Source organism: Tubulanus polymorphus, chromosome 5 (assembly GCF_964204645.1).
Source record: "Tubulanus polymorphus chromosome 5, tnTubPoly1.2, whole genome shotgun sequence".
NCBI lineage: Eukaryota > Metazoa > Nemertea > Palaeonemertea > Tubulaniformes > Tubulanidae > Tubulanus > Tubulanus polymorphus.
Genome location: NC_134029.1, coordinates 8,432,465 through 8,451,082, shown reverse-complemented (window position 1 = coordinate 8,451,082; position 18,618 = coordinate 8,432,465). Strand labels below are relative to the sequence as shown.

The 18,618-nt window shown below is 39.8% G+C and overlaps 2 long non-coding RNA genes across 2 annotated transcripts in view; both read left to right on the top strand.

Annotated features, from left to right (window-relative positions):
- The first annotated feature begins 263 nt into the window (after positions 1–263).
- The window catches only part of LOC141905839 (uncharacterized), a 142,906-nt gene continuing 124,551 nt past the window's right edge, over positions 264–18,618 (top strand). The window contains exon 1 of the long non-coding RNA XR_012619278.1: positions 264–405. This is a non-coding gene — a long non-coding RNA (uncharacterized LOC141905839). The remainder of the gene's footprint in view (positions 406–18,618) is intronic.
- Positions 2,670–12,963, top strand: LOC141905840 (uncharacterized). Its single transcript, XR_012619279.1, has 3 exons — positions 2,670–2,788; positions 9,063–9,462; positions 12,174–12,963. It is a non-coding gene; the product is annotated as an uncharacterized LOC141905840 (long non-coding RNA).

The window sequence follows — 18,618 nt, the reverse complement described above, 5'->3', positions numbered from 1 at the left end:
AATCAGGAAGTTGTGTCTTCCCTGTGATTGGTTTATCTGAAAATATCAGCAGCTGTTCACGTGAATTATTGCGATTTCATTACTGGCGCTTTTGCGCATGACGTCATGTATCAACACGCGATAATACTTCCGCGTTCGCTACGTGTTCGCTGATTGGCCCATTTACTGGGAAATTCCACAGAAGCCTAATGTGGTTTGTAACAAGCGCTGTGATTGGCCCGACCCGATTCTGGCATGGCTTTAGCTTAGTGGGTTCGAATCCCTTGACGGGTGAAGATGATGGATCCTATCAATATCTATTGAAACAAATAAGTTTCCCGGTTGGGCAGCCGCGGATATCTACCGGAAGTGTTCCAGTTCGATATTTCGAGGTTTCTTTGAATTTTGGAGTGATATTGAAATCCGGTAAATACCAGCGGTAGATTGTGAAAACCCATTGCATGATATTTGTATTACTTAATCAACGAAAAAAGCGTCAGGGCCGCGCCAGGAGTTTTCGTGATTCAAGTAGCGCAATAGCCTACTTCTTCGTGTTCGTCCACCTCAATTTTCACTCCGCCGATCTCTGACACGGCTCTGTCCCCGTCGGCGCTGTGATTGCACTTTCGTACCACCAAAATTTTTTATTTCTATATCATCAGGGAGGTCTGAAGAATAAAAAAGTCAAAATTTGGATATCACATAGGCCTGATTTCATCGAATAAGTCGACCATGGTCGTTACGTTTCCGTACTTATTACCACCTAAAACCGTCTGGACAATTTTGTCACAACCAACATTTCGTTTCAGAAATCAGGTGTTCACGTGAATCCGCGGTATCGTCTACTGTTTTACTTCCGGGTTTTATTTTAAGATTTAAAATTGTATTTCAAGATCGATTTCTATGAAATCTTTAGTTGTTTTGGTGTTTGGGAGGAATTTTTATTTGCTCTACAGAAAATTCATCCTTGACAATTGCGCAAGGTTCGCGAAAAAAAGGTTTTACCAAATCGGGTGTGTGACCTTGATATGCTAATTAGCCATGTGCCCGAATTGCAAATTCAATCAAATTTTATTCTGCCAAAAAATGTTAAATACAATTCGCTTTCCGAGAGTTAATGGTATGCTGCATGGAACAAAGTTGTTTTGAGATGGGTCTTGAAGCTATTGAGGTCGAGAGATAACCATCTAGATAGTTCGTGAGAGTTCCAAAGTTTTGAAGACGCTTCAAGGTAATGTCTTGATATTTGTTTTATACGTGTATCTACACTAGACACATCTTCAGACCAAAAACTGGCCCTGTCAGATTCAAGATGGCCGACTGGCAGCCATTGTTGTTCGCCAAAATCAGCACTTTTTACACATTTTTGAAGTTTTCGAGGGAAATTTTGAAGACACTTTTATCAATAACCTTGATCATTTGTATCCCCCGAGGGCCCATCGGCATGAGAAAAATTGAGTCGATCAGACTCAAGATGGCCGTACTGTGACCTTGCAATTTGTAATGGGTATTCTTTGGAAAGGGATCTTTTATATCCGAGAGGGTATTTTTGACCAGGCAATTATGACGCACTTGGCAGCCATCTTGGGGTCATCAGTACTCATTCGTAGGTGGAAAAAAAGTTTTTCCACATCATAATTGATACTTAAGCATATTTTGCTACTACAATCAATTGGAAAGTTGTAGCTCATGACATGTTCTATGATCGAGGTGAGTTTCAAGCTCATTGGTTTTTTTATGGCCACCAGGGGGCGTTGAACAATACAATAACTTAGTATTTCTATATTACGTTCGTTCCTGCTGTCTGTGTTAACACACGATTTTACTATGTAAATGATATTGAGCAGGGAGTGTATATTGATAAATATAACCCACAGATTACATCATCTATAAAAAGCAAATCTGACAGGCTGGCCATTGTGCCCCTTGGGGCTCTTGTCATTATTATTAGGGTTTTCTGTTATTTCACAGAAAACCCTATTGATATCCGCGTGATTATTATTATTATTATTTTCTTCCACACTATTTTTACCAAAAGAACATAGGCTTTGTTACCTTACCGCTGTTTCATATACAATCCATATAATATCGTTCAGCTCACTGAGATCTACAAATAGCCCGCGTGTTTTTTCACGAATCATCGTTACAAAAGCGCTGTCGGGCCGTAAACATCGAAAATTTTGCCCCATTCAATGGGGCGACATGTTTTTCGAGTCGTCATCCCGAAATCAACCCGCAGGCCGACTGTCACTTCGATTATCAATTCAAGTATAAATGAACTAATTTATTGCCGCAGACTTCAAATTCAGTCGCGGTCTTCAAACAGTGATTTTAACAATAGCCCATTTTCCTCATCAAATCATATTACCGATACACTGGAAATTTACTACTTTAGATTTTAAAAGCACTGTCGAGCCGTAAACATCGACGAATCAACGTGTGTTACTACATCGTCGTTCCGGGGATCAGCTGCGAGTTTCTCCTCATCATGAGAATCAAATCGAGTACAAATTAATTTATTACTACCAGTGATTTGGCTGCAGGTTTCAAGGAGTTAGTATAACAATACCTATTTTTCTTTACCGAATTAACCGTGTATTTACTAAGATAAATCTTTAGTGTACTGGGGAATCGTAGGCCTAAACTAAACACGCCGAAGAGATATAGCGGAGAAAAGCAGTTATGTCGACGAGGTATCAAAATAAAAGAATATATTACTTAATTCGGCTGCGGGCTTCAACCTCTATATCAATACCATCAATACTCTATATTTCCTACAGTACATACCGATCATTGTCAAATGCACAAGGTATTTACTAAATACAAGTATATAACACACTCCTATCCGTATGCTGGACTCACACTTGACATTCGGAGTAAGCGTTCGCTGTGGGGGAAAGGGATCGTTCGCTGTGTCGCTTGAAGTGTTTATCGAGTTTGACGCGGCTTTAGGCCTACCCGCGACAATTCATTAATTTGGTTTTGTCACCCGCGACAAACAATATTTTGGTTTTGTCGCCCGCGACAATTCAATATTTTGGTTTTATCGCCCGCGACAATTCATTATTTTGGTTTTGTCGCACACGACAATGGCGACAATTCAAGATTTTGGTTTTATCGCCCGCGACAATTCATTTTTTGGATTTGTCGCCCACGACAATGGCGACAATTCAAGATTTTGGTTTTATCGCCCGCGACAATTCATTTTTTGGATTTGGCGCCTACGACAATTCAATATTTTGGTTTTATCGCCCACGACAATTCATTATTTTGGTTTTATCGCCCGCGACAATTTTTTTCTCTTTTTGTCGCGGTTTTATCACCCGCGACACTTCAATATTTTGGTTTTATCGCCCGCGACAATTCATTATTTTGGCTTTATCGCCCGCGACAATTCATTAGTTTGGTTTTGTCGCCCGCGACAATTCAATATTTTGGTTTTATCGCCCGCGATAATTCATTATTTTGGTTTTGTCGCCCGAGACAATTCATCATTTTGGTTTTATCGCCCGCAACAATTCATTATTTTGGTTTTGTCGCCCACGACAATTCACCATTTTGGTTTTGTCGCCTGGACAATTCACCATTTTGGTTTTGTCGCCCGCGACAATTCATTATTTTTGTTTTGTCGCCCCCACTATTCTTTTTTTGGTTTTGTCGCCCGCGACAATTCATTAGTTTGGTTTTATCTCCAGTGACAATTCATTATTTTGGTTTTATCGCCCACGACAATTCATTACTTTGGTTTTATCTTCAGTGACAATTCATTATTTTGGTTTTGTCGCCCGCGACAATTCTTCTTTTGGTTTTGACGCCCGCGACAATTCATTATTTTGGTTTTATATTTTGGTTTTATCGCCCGCGACAATTCAATATTTTGGTTTTATCGCCCGTGATAATTCATTATTTTGGTTTTATTGCCCGCGACAATTTATTATTTTGGTTTTGTCGCACGAGACAATTCATTATTTTGGTTTTATCGCCCGCGACAATTCATTACTTTGGTTTTGTCGCCCGAAGAAAATTTTGAAGACTCTTACCTTGATCTTTCGTTTATATTTGAATCTACCAAAGGCCCATCAGCATAAGAAAATTGGGTCGATCTGACTCAAGATGGCCGTCCTATGACCTTTTTAGTGCCCAAAAATGTCAATTTTGGCCAGTATTCTAGGTCCTGTAGCTTCCTACTGGTTTGCCATTTCTCATTGCAATTGCTGATGGATATTCTTTAGAGAGGGATGTTTTATACCTGGGACAGGTATTTTTGATCAGCCAATTATGACGCAATTGGCGGCCATCTTGGTGTCATCAGTACTCATTCGTAGGTGGGAAAAAGTTTTTCCACAATTAATTGATACCTAAGCATATTGTGTTACTATATTTAATTGGAAAGTTGTAGCCCATAACGTGTTCTATGATTTTGGTGAGTTTCAAGGTCATTGGTTTTTGTATGTGGCCATCAGGGGGCGTTGAATAATACAATAACTTAGTATCGCTATATTATATTTGTACCAAGGCATACTTTGTTACCATGATCAATGGCAAAGTTGTAGATCATGACATCGTCTATGATTGTGGTGAGTTTTTAAGGACATTAGTTATTCCATATAGTCACCAGGGGGCGTTGAATAGTAGAAAAGCTTAGTTTTTCCTTATTAGATTGGTACCTAGGCATAGTTTGTTACCATAATCCATTGCAAAGTTGTAGTTCATGACATCGTCTATGATTGTGGTGAGTATTTAAGGACATTAGTTATTCCATATAGTCACCAGGGGGCGCTGAATAGTAGAATGGCTTAGTATTTCCTTATTAGATTGGTACCTAGGCATATTTTGTTACTATGATCAATTGCAAAGTTGTATTTCATGACATGTACTACGATTGTGGTGAGTTTTAAGGTCATTGGGTTTTGCATATGGTCACCGGGGGGCGTTGAATAGTAGAATAACTTAGTATTTCCATATTGAATTGGTAACGAGGCATATTTTGTTATCACAATCAATTACAAAATCATAGCTGCTCACATGTTCTATGATTGTGGTAGGTTTCAAGGTCATTGGTTTTTGTATATGGTCACCAGAGGGCGTTATGTATTGAAATTGTTAGATTGTTGAGCATTTGAAACCACTGCCCAAGTGAGCATGGTGTCCCTGGACTCCTAGTTTGATTTTGTCGCACGCAACAATTCAATAGTTTGTTTTTGTCGTCCGCGACAATTCATTATTTTGGTTTTATCGCCTGCAAAAATTCAATATTTTGGTTTTAACGCCCGCGACAATTCATTATTGTGGTTTTATCGCCCGCGACAATTCATTATTTTGGTTTTATCACCCGTGACAATTCATTATTTTTGTTTTGTCGCCCGTGACAATTCAATATTTTGGTTTTGTCACCCGCGACAATTCATAATTTTGGTTTTGTCGGAACATTAAATTTTTGGTCGAACAGTGTGTTAAGGTTGTTTTGGAAATTTACTCGGTCTGGTATATTTTGGATTACTGTGTATGTCATTTGTCAGGACATTAAACAGAAGACGACTTAGGATACTACCTTGCGTGACTCCACTAGTTAGACCGTCTCATTCCAAGATGAGGCGTTCCGTTGATTTCGGTTACAAGTTTCCGTTCAGAGATAACTGCTGTGCCATTTGGGCGACCTATCATTGATACTGTTTCCTAATAGCCTGTTCAGTAATGGCTGATGTTGAGCCTTATCAAATGCTTTGTTGAAATCCACCGTTGAACAGGATTCTAAGACTGTGCAGAAAACCCGTTATCGCTGCTTTGCAGCTATATTTATTATTATTATTATTGTTATTATTATAAAACCATTATTCAATATTCACCGGTTTCCCGATGACAGATATAGTAGTAAAAAATCTGCTAGGTAAAAATTCTCTTTAAACAGTCATCTACTGTCTGTCACACATGCTCTCCATGCGTCGTGCGTTGTTTAGAGCCGCAATATCGTTAGTAATCAGTTGATCTCTGTATTTTAAACATTTTTCATTCAGAAATAAGCTTGTATTTATTTTCATCTATCATGTAACTTGTATATTATATGGAGCAGTAAAATTCAAGTTCAAGTATCAGCGATTGTTTACCGAGAATACGCTGGCGTAACTGCTTCAGCGGCCCGTAATTTGGCGCCGCCATTATTGCGTTATGCTATGCAAATGAAGGCGATGACGTTATAGCAACGTCTCCTCCGCACATTTCTGCGCGGAGTGGTGTTATCAGCGTTACGTAAGTGTATGGTTGAGTAAACTATCGCTGATAGATGAAAACGAAAACAACTTCGGGGTGATGATTTTTATTTCTGAATGCAAACTATTTTCTGAACAAGTCGCACAATATAGAACAGGGGATTATTAACAAAATTACGGATCATAATTTCACACGAAGGGGAGATGTGACACACAGTTGGGAAAAACCCCAATTCTTCGAGGTCGTGTGAAATCCCATATCGGAATTTAAAAAAAGTCGAAAAATTTTCTTCGGGTTTTAATATCTCTGGGATGTTTTGCCTATATTCTAAAAGTCATCTTCAGGAATGCAAGTGTTATGTTGAAATAATGAGATCTAAATACGGTCGAGAACTAAGATACTAATTAAGCATAAGATATGATACAAACTAGGGGTAATACCCAGCATGAAAACTGCTACAGATACCTGGGCAATTTTAACCTACATTTTCAGTATCTAGCTTCCCATTAATTGATTCACCATAAGCGTGTTCATCTATTTCTACTCCTGATTTTTTATACAACGATTCGACAAAATCATCTTTCCACCTATCAAAAACATATTTTGTATCATAAACCATTTCTCTATCCATATTTTCAATACCTATTGGGGTTTTTTTAACAGTGGAAGAACGATCCATTGACTTTTTCCCCAGAATTTCTTTGGGTTGTTTGTATTGATAACCTCAAGATCCAAAATTTGCTGTCTTTTATAACGTCTTTCTTTAACCCAAAGCAACTTATCAAATTTACAAGGTACAAATTTAAAATCAGATCTCAGAGTTTGTCTTTGCTGGTTCTAACCTCTAAACCTATTGAACTTTTTTTCGAAGTAAACCATATTTCACCCGGCGGTATTCTACTGTTCATCCCAATGTTGAGGTACACGTGTAATATGTTTATGCAGATGAAATAGTAATACATCTAATGGTGTTGTTCCTTTTGTGTCTCATCTTACCTGCATTAACGACAAGGGACAAATCATTTGTATGTTTTACATTAACGGCAAAATCTCTCGGATAGATTCATACTTAGATACACGTAATTTTCTCTTCCTCGTTAATTAATGGATGTTGTGCGTATGTATGATTTTTCGCGTCGATCTTTGACTTCATAAAGGTTTACCTCTCGTTGGAGGTGACCATTTTTACGAGCACCTAGTTCAATTCCCTTTTAAGCACTCTGTCAATCAGTGCTCGTAGCGAGCCTTGAAATCCTCGAATAGCCTTGAATTCAGCACTTTGGTCTCGAAAATCGATTTTGTGGCTTCTTGCCTGGAAATCAGGGAAAGGTCAGGCCATATTAATAACAATCTAGCTGCGATGTATTGATGACGTAATGCACATCCTTTCAAAAATAGAATTTATCAAAAATAAGAGTACGGTCGTGTTGGAAGCAATTTTTGATTGCCGCGGCTAATTTCTGATTTTTGACAGGTTCTAAATATTGCGGCGGCGAATTTACTTCAATTTCGTCAAAAACATAGTTTAGAAAGAAAAGAAACGTCATTCAGTAAATAAATGCAACGGCTTTTACCGCTGCAGTCGCTATGGTTCCAACGCCGCAGGAGTATACTCATGAAGTATATCTAATTACGAAATTAACGCCGAATTTCACAATTGTAATTGTTAATTTGGAACGCTGATATTGATGACGTAGTATACATAGACTCACGCAGAACTCCTTAGTACGCATCAATGTGCACAAACATAATTGTAATGGCTTTTATGGCGTCAAAATATCAAGATGAAATGGCCTTTGACATCTCCCATGTTTAGAACATTGGGTAACCGATGACTAGAGTTGCTGTGTATAGGCGCAGTGTAAATGTCTCTATCTGCCTATGATTCCTTCTGTCGCCGTTAAGTAATTGAGAGTGAACGTTTGTTTGTTTCCGACAAAAAGGTGCTTAACGCCGTGTGTGACGGTGTCTGAATTTGGTATCAGCTGCTAATCACAGTTGATTCTTGACTCTTCGGTATCCGGCACGCGCACATGCTTTTCATGACTGCATGAAAGAGAACACGGGCACCGAACATAAGTAGAAATTGTCCCCTTGTATTAAGACTTAGTGTATCGGGAATATATGAAATATGAAAACGTGGGCGCTTGTTTTCTTAATCAACATTTTACTCGGTGTAGCCGTTGCTCCAGAAGGTGGCGACACCTAGGGACAATTGTGCGTCAAACGTCAATAAGAATTGTCCCTCTTCTTACCAAAGACTTAACCAAATACTTGATTTATTGCGTGATGACTCCCTTGAGCCTAGTGCACGTAGTAAGAAAATACTTGAAACAAGAAACGGATTTTGTGTTTCACTGTTTAAATCGCCCACATCATTGGCTTGAGCAAAACTAGAACCGTAACAAAATGCTTGATTTATTGTTTGATGGCTTGCTTTAGCCTAGTGCACCTAGTAAGAAAATACTTGAAATGAGAAACAGATCATGTTTTTATGCGTTTCACTGTTTGTATCGCCCACATCATCGCCCACAGCAAAATTAGAACCATAACTAAACTAACCTACAGCGTAACTTGACATGAAAAACTGGTCATCATATTACATGATGATATCTAAGTGGTGGTGATTTTGATCAGTCCAGTGATTCGCTTTTTGCTGATTGTTTATTGTGTGTTGGTGTTTCATGTTCGGCTAGTCTGACATTCGCACGCGATAATTTGCGTACTAGAATTTGGCCTGGCTCTCATCCATCTCAAACAGACCGGGGCCTTTTTGGCACTAGTGTGAACAGTTGGCCTGGATCTAATCCAGCGCAGGTCAACTATGCCTGTGTGATCGCAGCTAATATTTCAGTAGACTGTGTTTCATGTTTCAGGGTAGAGCGCAAATTTGTAGAAGAACCAGAACCAGAAGAACGTTTCACGTTAATTCGTGATTTAAATACTTCCACTTTGTATGTTGGGTGATGGGTTTGTCATCGTACATCGCACTGTGCGACCCTACAGTTCGACCCTACAGTTCATCCTATGTTGCCAAATTTAAATCTAGTTGAACTTGGCATCTATTCGATACAAGCACCCGAAGGGGCGAGCTGGAAGCTCCCTAACTTAATTGTATATGTGATGCAATTTGAAATTCTTTAAAAAAATGTTGCTATCTGGGACGCATGGAGGATTGGCTAAAATTCGTATGTAAATGATGAGCACGGATGGACTTTCGTAACTTGCAGGGGATGACGGGTTTTAATTGAAACGTACATCAAGAAAGATTACAAGGTGACTTAATTGAATATTCACGAAATAATTTCAATATGTTGTCTGTATTGTTACTAATCACATTTCATCATGTATAGGCACAACAAGTTATTAGAAATTTATTTCTTTGCTTGCAGTAATATATTCATACTGTGTTTGGGTGCGTATTGAAATTTGAAATTTATTTACACTCATCACCTCAATGGGAGATTACGATTTACGATTTTATTTACACTCAAACCATTACCATGGTATATGGAGGAAAACTATTACACATGTATATACAAATATTTACAAAACAACACTGAAGTGATTAAAATTTAGAGAATGAAAACGTAACAAAATATATATATATACATCAACTATTTACAATACTATATATACTATTGGAGGGATCTATATACATCTAAGCCGGTCTTATTGAATTTAGCTAATTTGACCGTTGGGTTTTTCAGAATATCAAGGGTATTGAAGGTATTCGTTAAGTAAGGTACAGTCAAACAGAAAATTGGATTCGTCACCTAAAGTATTACAAGTGAGGCATATTCTATCGGCTCTGTCTAAATGAAGGTTTGAAAATTTGTTCACAGATAAAATATAGGACCCGACCCTAAATTTAAATAAACTAGTTCCTAAGTCATCACCAAGTTCTATTATATACTTCTCTAACCTAATATCATTTTTATATTGCCTAAAGTTAGTGTATATCGGATTAGTATTTATGGCAGATACAGTTTCTTGAAGGTGCTGGTCACGGAGTATCTGTTTTATTCGTTTTGAAAAAGATTTACTGTGGGAGAAGGTCTAGAAAGTGGTGACACCTAGTGCCAATATATGAAACTGATATTTAGTTTGTTAACATGCACGGAAGATGCTGCCACCTGTTGTAAAAAGGAATCATTAGCCTCTACATTGTATCGGGCCTAACAATTATTTGATGAACTTGTGTTGACCTCTGATTGAAAACTAAATCAGTTTTTCTTCAGTGTGTTTGAGAGTATTGTTTTTTTGTGTCCTTTCGGTAGCCGGCCGATAGAAAGGAATAAGTTCGGTATGCCCCCATTGTTAAACAGGACCTTTGCCTGTTGACCCGGTGTAGTCCGCTTTCACCATCAATGCCATATAAATCAAAAACCAGGAAATAACCAAAAATAATGTTAGCCTAAGGTTTTTTAGACGCGTCTGGCCAATGCCCGTCTAGCCGATTATAATCAGATACAATCGGCCTTTATCCACGATCAATCAAACGTTTTTCTTGGACGTTTCAGTCAACAACATCCGAACTGAAGATAGGATCTGATTCAATGCGACAAATTGATTAAGTTTGCGGCGTTGAGATTTCTTCCGTTGCTCTTTTCATTGATAGAAAAAAATCTCTTCAGAGCGCGCATAGAAATTCTATTCATAATCAAGTCATTGCTTTGTAGAATTGTGACTATTTTTGACCCGCTGACCGCAACTGTTTTTCGAATGAAGTCGGCGTCGTTGATTAAATTTCGGAACCGAGACTTGATTATCGAATTTCAGTTTTCAATCGTGTCACTTGACGTTTCTATTTGACGTTCGATTTTGGTTCTTAATCTCATATTCGGTGCAATCAAAACCTATTACCAGCATGTTCAGGGTGAAGGCGAGAGGCCTTTTCTGGATTGAGTAGAACAGTTTGGAAAAAACTGTTGGCTCCTGCAAGTCTTGTTTGATGTAAAAATTTGGCAGATCTGGTTCTATGCGAACCTACGAAAAAGCCTTTTTCAAGCCATCGATTCGACGAAAAATGTTTGCCGTATTAAGAATTCAATATTGAAAATCTAAGACTTGGTTTATTCGTGAGAGTTATCTAAAATGAGAGCAAAAAGATGATTCGACCCCTAGAAACTCTGCCACCAGGATTCAATCAAACCCATGAAGCCTAGATTTATGAGACCAGTACGCGAAAGACCGACCGGACCCTAAACCGCTCAACCTCTGCGGCTTCATTTCTTACTCTCGCGTATCAGAAATTTCGAACAATGTTCCGGATGATATATTGATTCCGCTATGAAAAATTCCAGTAATAGGCTGGCATGGTTGAATTGTTTATTTTCGAATTTATAGTTTTCGAAGCGCTCCCGGTGGCAATTTCGTTCCTCGAGCTAAACAATTCGAGAATAGCTCGTGTTTCATTAAAGGTATTTACAGTTGCGGCGAGTGCAAAGTCGTTCGTTTCGAAATTTATCGTCGCGACAACCTATTTTTTCGATGCCTTGAAATGGATCGATAGGAATTGATAAAAAGTCAATGTTGCAGCGGCGGGGAACTCCCGCTGCGTTAAATCTTGTTTAGATACGTTTTTCGATCGCGGCATATCGCAGTGAAATATATTGAAACTCGTGCGAAAGAGTAGTCAACTAAGGGATGAATTCTCGTAGCTATGTACCGTATTTGGATCTCCGATATTTGCCCATTAACACACTATCACAATACAAAATAGCTCATTTCCTTCAATTTTGAAATCGTGATCAGGCTAACCATAACAGACCCGGCAGCTATAGAAATGAACTGATCATAAATTTCAATGCCGGATTACAGGTATCTCTTTTTACGCCTTGTGCATCCTAACTGTTTTTGTTTAGCAGAAGAATAAAGGGTCAGGGCTTGAGGGCTTATAGGTCAAGTACCGGTAAATGTGAATAAGGCTGTATAGCCCGCTAGCATTTTTCAGCACGTTTACAGCTATGATATTCCTATTTCAGTATACGAGGCATCGGATGAGACTGCAGCTACCGGTACTCTCCAACCGTACCTACGCTCGCCACTGCTGGCTTCGTCGGTGTTTTGTACATTCGTGTGCGCTCATGTGCAAACGACAAAATGTCAAGTTTCATAAGAGACCCGCAGTCGAGCGTGAATGATTTCCAAAGCATTTTTGCATTTTTCACTTAATCATAAAAAGTGTCATACAACAACAAGTCATTTCAGCAGCAGCAGCAGCAGTGGCGGAATGGACCAGAAAACAAATTCTGTGTGACACTTCAATTGTGAATGGGCAGCGCATATTAGACAGTAAATTCCTTTGGATGCTTACATATGTTCTGAATCTGTACTGCCACAGTGAATCAGCTTTATGTGCATTTACGTAGAAATTGTTAAATTTCATCCGGATTAGTTGTACACAGGATTGATTTTGATCAGTAAAATGGCAAATTTACCAAATAGTGAAAATTTTGTTAAAAGATGTAAGATACATATTGAATGGGATGGAAAATTTGATATGCAGTGATTAGAACGAAGTTATGAGGGTTATTCTACTCACTCATTTTGCCCATTACGAAACAATAACTACTTTATACATCATGCTGGTAGCTATCATCAGGTGGTAATATAAGCCGCGATCACATATGAGCGTTTTAGGTCCGGAAAAACTGTTCATACGGGTGCCAAATGGGCCCAGGCCAAATTTAGGCCAACCAAAAGCGTCACACCAAGCCGGAGCCGAATTTTAGCACAGGTCAAATTATTGCATATGAATTGCCACAGGTTCAGAACGCGACTCATTTCGCTTTGTTTAAGCATTGTTTAGTATCGAGTGAGTGGTTTGCGTGTGAGCGCGCTCTCTAATTAGACACGGGCCAAATTTGACTCGGGCCTGTTTCGTGCCAATTTTGCCGGGGCCAAATCATCTCCCTGTGAAACTACACTTGAAGCTATACATGAAATTGAATACGGGGCCGAAATATCACGATATCTTTACGAATATTCAAGAATTATCGTCGTTTAACTATTATTGATATATTTCGATCGATACAAGACTTCGACTTAATGACTTCTGATCGATCTCAGTTTTTTATAGCGACCGATTTTTACCGGTAAAAACCACTCGATTGATTGCGTTGGATACTCTCGAATATATGTGCGATGTTTGTTCGATGAAACGCGCTACAATTTATGACGTTTTCATCCATTTCCTATCCGTGCGCTCAATATATGGATATAGGAAAAAATGGTTGGCCCCTTTTTCAGACAAAAGTGACGACGATTCGAGGTGTTTGCACTCGATTGACTTCGGACTGCGATTGACACCTAAGGGTAGTAATATGTTTTTCTCGGCGACATTGTTTCCGATCAACGTAATGTTTACGGCTTTCATTTTTATGCCCACCTCTCTGAAAATCAGCAACCCCAGAGTGGATGTCAATATTCTATCAATGCTGATAATTGCTTTGAAATATATTGAGCTTAGGCGAAAAATAGAAGATTACACCAAAATAAGCTTAATTTTCTGTATTTTTTTGTCAGGATTGAAAGACTTGCTTCTTCAGCGACCATGATGTCATACACGAAAAGATTTCAGCGCCTTTGAAATTCCAGCTGATGTGGAACCCTGTCAGACACTCCCTTTCTCCCCTCCCTTCCCTTTCTTTCTCCCTCTCGTTCGTCTCTCCGGTAGTTACAGCTAAAGATGACGACAACAATCATGACGTCGACGGAGCTGTTCGAGGAAAAAAAAAATTCATCCCATAAATAACACCGGCTGCGTTCATTCGATGAATTTCTCGCTCATTCACGAGATAAATTCGGTAAACGTGTATGAAAAACGCTTTTCAATTCGCATTCAATCGATCATGAAATAGGTTATACGCGATACCAGCTTAACAGCCACGAGCAGAGATGAGCAAAAAGCAGATTTCGGAGTCTTAGAAATCTACTACGAAAACATCGAGGGGCGTAGATGGGGAACTACGTCAGGAGGCGACTTTTGCTAGCCACGGACGCAAATTACCCTACAGCGTTAACTTTTTACGCTACTAGTCTCGGTTGCGGGAATGAAATGTTGTCCTAAAATCTAATTTTTTTTCCCCAGAACGAATGTGAAACAAGCGATCTTGAAACGGATCGGCGTCACAGATTAGTCGGATATTTTACCTCTCCGTTCCGTGAACTGTCGGACATCGATTCCCCGTATTTTGTTGTCTGTAAAAGCGACTGCCGTTCTTCGTGCCACACCTGTCGTTTTCGTAAAATGTAGACTCCATTTATGGACACCGATGAACTTTGTTTACGCAGCTATATACGTACTGTTTATGAAAAATGGTCTGGTCAACTTCCTTACTCATTTTTCTAGCGTGTTTGTTTTTGTGTTTGTGTCTGTCGGGATTCGGTTTCGAGGAAGTCTGCCTGAAAAATTCGCCGCGTACATTAGTAAATAAATCTATACGATGTACACAATATGAGATCGGTACACGGACGTCTGGAAGGAAAAGATTAATGATTGTGCGTCCCGATCAGCCAACCAGTCGGTGTCGCTTCTGCTGAGCGAGTAAAGTGACCAAATCAGGGATCATCTGTTGAGACTGTACACTCCGTCTCTATTTGAGCAAATAATCTTGTAGCTGAAGGATTTATTTAGCTGTAGTCCCCTCCCCCTCTCCCTCTCTCTCTCCCCCTCTCTCTCTCCCCCTCTCTCTCTCCCCCTCTCTCTCTCCTCTCTCTCGAATAAAGCTTAAGTTGATCGTTAAAACCCGGCTTAATGAAGAGAACTACACCCCGCGGGTGCGATTCGCGAACGACGGCAGAAAATGCGCGACGAAAATGCGTCGTCGTAAAATATTTAAACGCGTACGAGGAGCCGTACGGCTGTGCGTCGTAGTCGTAGCGCCTTAATGAGCCAATACGAGATAACCAATTGTGTCATAAGATCAAATATGGATTTATCTCGACCCCCATAAGTCAACGACGCGCCGAACATTGACCGGCCTCGCGGGGAGCGAAACGTTCGGTCACTCGTTCGTAATTTCTTTTCCGATATACAAATTGTTCTTTCGAAACCATTGATAAATTTTCCTAGTAATGTATAAGGATATTTCTTTTTTTCCATTGAAGCGACGTCGCATTCAAAATGGGATATGATTTATTCGTTTGCCGGCGGGACTGCGGTTACGTAATGAATTTAAAATATCCAGCTATCGCTCTTTATTGACATCGTTTTTAGAAATACGATCGCGTATTAGGAAAATGTTTGTCAGCTGCTCTTTTAACCCTTCCAGTGCGACTACACCGCATTGCGGTGGGTAAATCAGTGATGGACTTTGCTATTGATATAATTCGTAAACGTTTATCATCTCTAATGAAAGATGGCAGCACCTGTCAAACAGTTAGATACAAGTAACTAACGATACACTGCACCGCAGTGTAGACACATTACAGTGGATGCCTGTTATTTGATGCACAGGGGAATTTTTTAAACATTTACGAATTATCTCCAGCACTTTAGGGAATTAATTGGTCAGCATGGAAAGGGTGAGCGAAATCATCAAAATGTCCATTGATCGGATCCATAAGTGTGTCCATAAAACACGATATGTCATTAAAAGAATGTATCCGAGAAGAGGTCCGATCACTAGTAGGCAATTTGATGATGCCATTGTGAATACAGGAGGTAGCCATCGTTTATGGAAGGGTCAATATATTTGTAATGTTATGATTAGATAGTGTCGCCATCTAGAAATGATGTAAAGGGATTCGAAGATTGTACTTCAGGAAGATAGAGATTCCAAAAGGGATAACGTGAAATAAACGGCAACAACACAACACTATTTATAGATCCATGAAGAGCCTTAATGACTTAATCAACATTCCTTGTTTGTTGTTAACGGCGGATTGAGGGCCAACTTCTAAAAAGGGCATCTACCAACTTTTAAAAAGAGCATAATCCACACAAAATAGGGTCTAGGAGCCATCCCACAGAAAATGTTAAAGATTGCTACTACTTTTTGGTGCAATTTACAAACATTGAATATGGTCCTGATGCAGTGCACTTTCTAGAAAATTTATTGCAATAGTTTCCAGGCTATAAAGTTGATATGAATGACCTGAGCATGACACTGAGGCTAGCAACTGTCGTCCTGATGAGTGCGATCCGCAATTAGTTGTTCCTGGTTCAGTCCAACTCGCTCCAGAGACCATTTTGTCGCGTAATATGTGATAGCTGTTCATGTACATTTGCATCGTACTTAAGCTGCGATCACACGGCCCAGGCCAAATTGGCACGGATCAGGCCAAAAATGCTCGTGTGATCGCGGCTTTAGTTTCGATATAACATTCAGCCTTTTTAAGGACTAAGCTAGAAATCTGACAGCAGGTATCTGTCACCTATCTGAACACACTTCCATCGGCATCGCATCGACCCCTGAAGATATGTTATTACGACTCGATAGATAGATTTTAGCTCGTGACTAGCGCGATTAGTACATCTTCCCTCTGCACCGACGGTGTGTACCTTTGGAAGTTTGATTATTGGGGGGGGGGGGGGGATTCGCGTATCAATTCGGCGATAGTTCACAACGCCACCGGCGGGCACAGACGTACGTGCGCACGTGGGTACGATCGATCCCATTACAAAATCGTCGCGCTCACGAATGCGCACCCGTCAATTCTTTGTCTTTCAAACTGACCTTTACGACACCGCAGGGAATCCACAGTCAGCCGTAATAAGTATATATATATAAAATCATCAACCAATCAGTTTTTCCTTCATCCACTTTTTCCAAACACAATTTGTGTCGTTTGTGCAAAGGTGATACTATTTGTGCAAACGAATATGTTTTGATATGCAATACAGCCGCGTGCGCCCGTGCTGCGTATAGGTACACTAGTTATCTTTAATGGATCGTGTCGTGCTGCTGGAGACCATGCCCGCGGCGATCTCTGAAATCATCGTTAAAAACTCCACAAAAAGAAAAAATACGCATCTATATATACGTATACACGATTTATACACGTAAACGCATACCGCGGTGATTTAACCGGTTGCATTTTCGAAGCCTCGGGGCGAATGCGAGATTCGTTAGAAAGTGGAATCCACGGAGTCCGTCGTTCGTGCCTGGGAATCGGCGGATCCTCGGTGCAAACGTAGAGTTCATCTTTTGTCGGATTTTTTTCCAATGCGAGATTCACTTTCAATGCGCGCCGATATCACAGCACGCGTTCAACACGTATGATATAGCTATAAACTAATTCAGTTACCGCGTCGAAAGCTTTGAATGAAATTTTCAGATTTCGTTTTGTATAGAATTTCAGGCTTGTGTTTCTATCTGATACCAGATAATATACACACCCTGTTTGATGTAGCTATAATTTCAAAGGGCCGTTTAAGTCTATCATACTGAGACTAATATAGTGATGTGTACTATAACCTGCAAACGTAACCAATTATAGAATTTTCACATCGTATCTTCAAACTCTTTTACGACTTTAAATGCTTTGGATCTTCAACATGTCTCACGTCTTAAGATATAGGGAGGCTGATCCTTATTGTGCCCCTTTCTTAAATACAGGGAATTTCTCTGGGTCCATGTGCCGCTATAAGAATTGTGAATCATGTATTGTAGAATTTGGTGTCTGTTTTCATTCGGAAAAGGAATCAATTGAATGATCACAATATTTGGAACGAATTCATACATGAAAAAGGAAACTAATACAATTCCACTTTAGTAAGTGTTTACGTGTGAGCGCGCTCTCTATGATAAGAGGCATGGCCGAATTTGACTTGGTTTAATCCGGGCTAAATCATCTCCGCGTGATCACGGCTTATCTCGCTAGGTTTCATCACTACGCGAAAAAGAAACAATCGCGTAATTTCATTTATGCGGTGCCATGACTGCGGTGACCTTGCCCTTAACGTGAAACCGCCTGCAATGTAATAACGGGGGGGGGGGGTGGTTTATCGTCTGAAAAGTCGGTTCGACCGCTCAACGCGCGGCCTCCGCGCTGGTGGCGCCAAGTACGCGGCGAGCTTTGCGCCTGCATCGGCCTTGTGTATTCACCTTGCATCCGCGAACTCCCTTTACGAGGCTATAACATCGTTCGACGCCGAGCGTAGATGAATATCTTGATTAGTTTCAGGAAACATAATTCTTTTCATGTTCGCCCATAACGCATATTTGAAAGTGTATTTATTTCTAGCATTTCTTCGGATGTCGGAGCCGTATGCAGAACACACTATAAGTCGTCACTCGACACCGGGCGTTTTCGAGTCCGACGAATGTTATGAGGATGAGAAAAAAATGTATTAACTCTAGTAACGTATTTCTTTCGTATGAACGAAATCATGTTGAATGTGTTTTGGACAAAGTGAAAATTGTTACGTATTTCAATGAACAAGATGCGTAATATCCTGTGCTTATTGATTTTCTGGTTGCG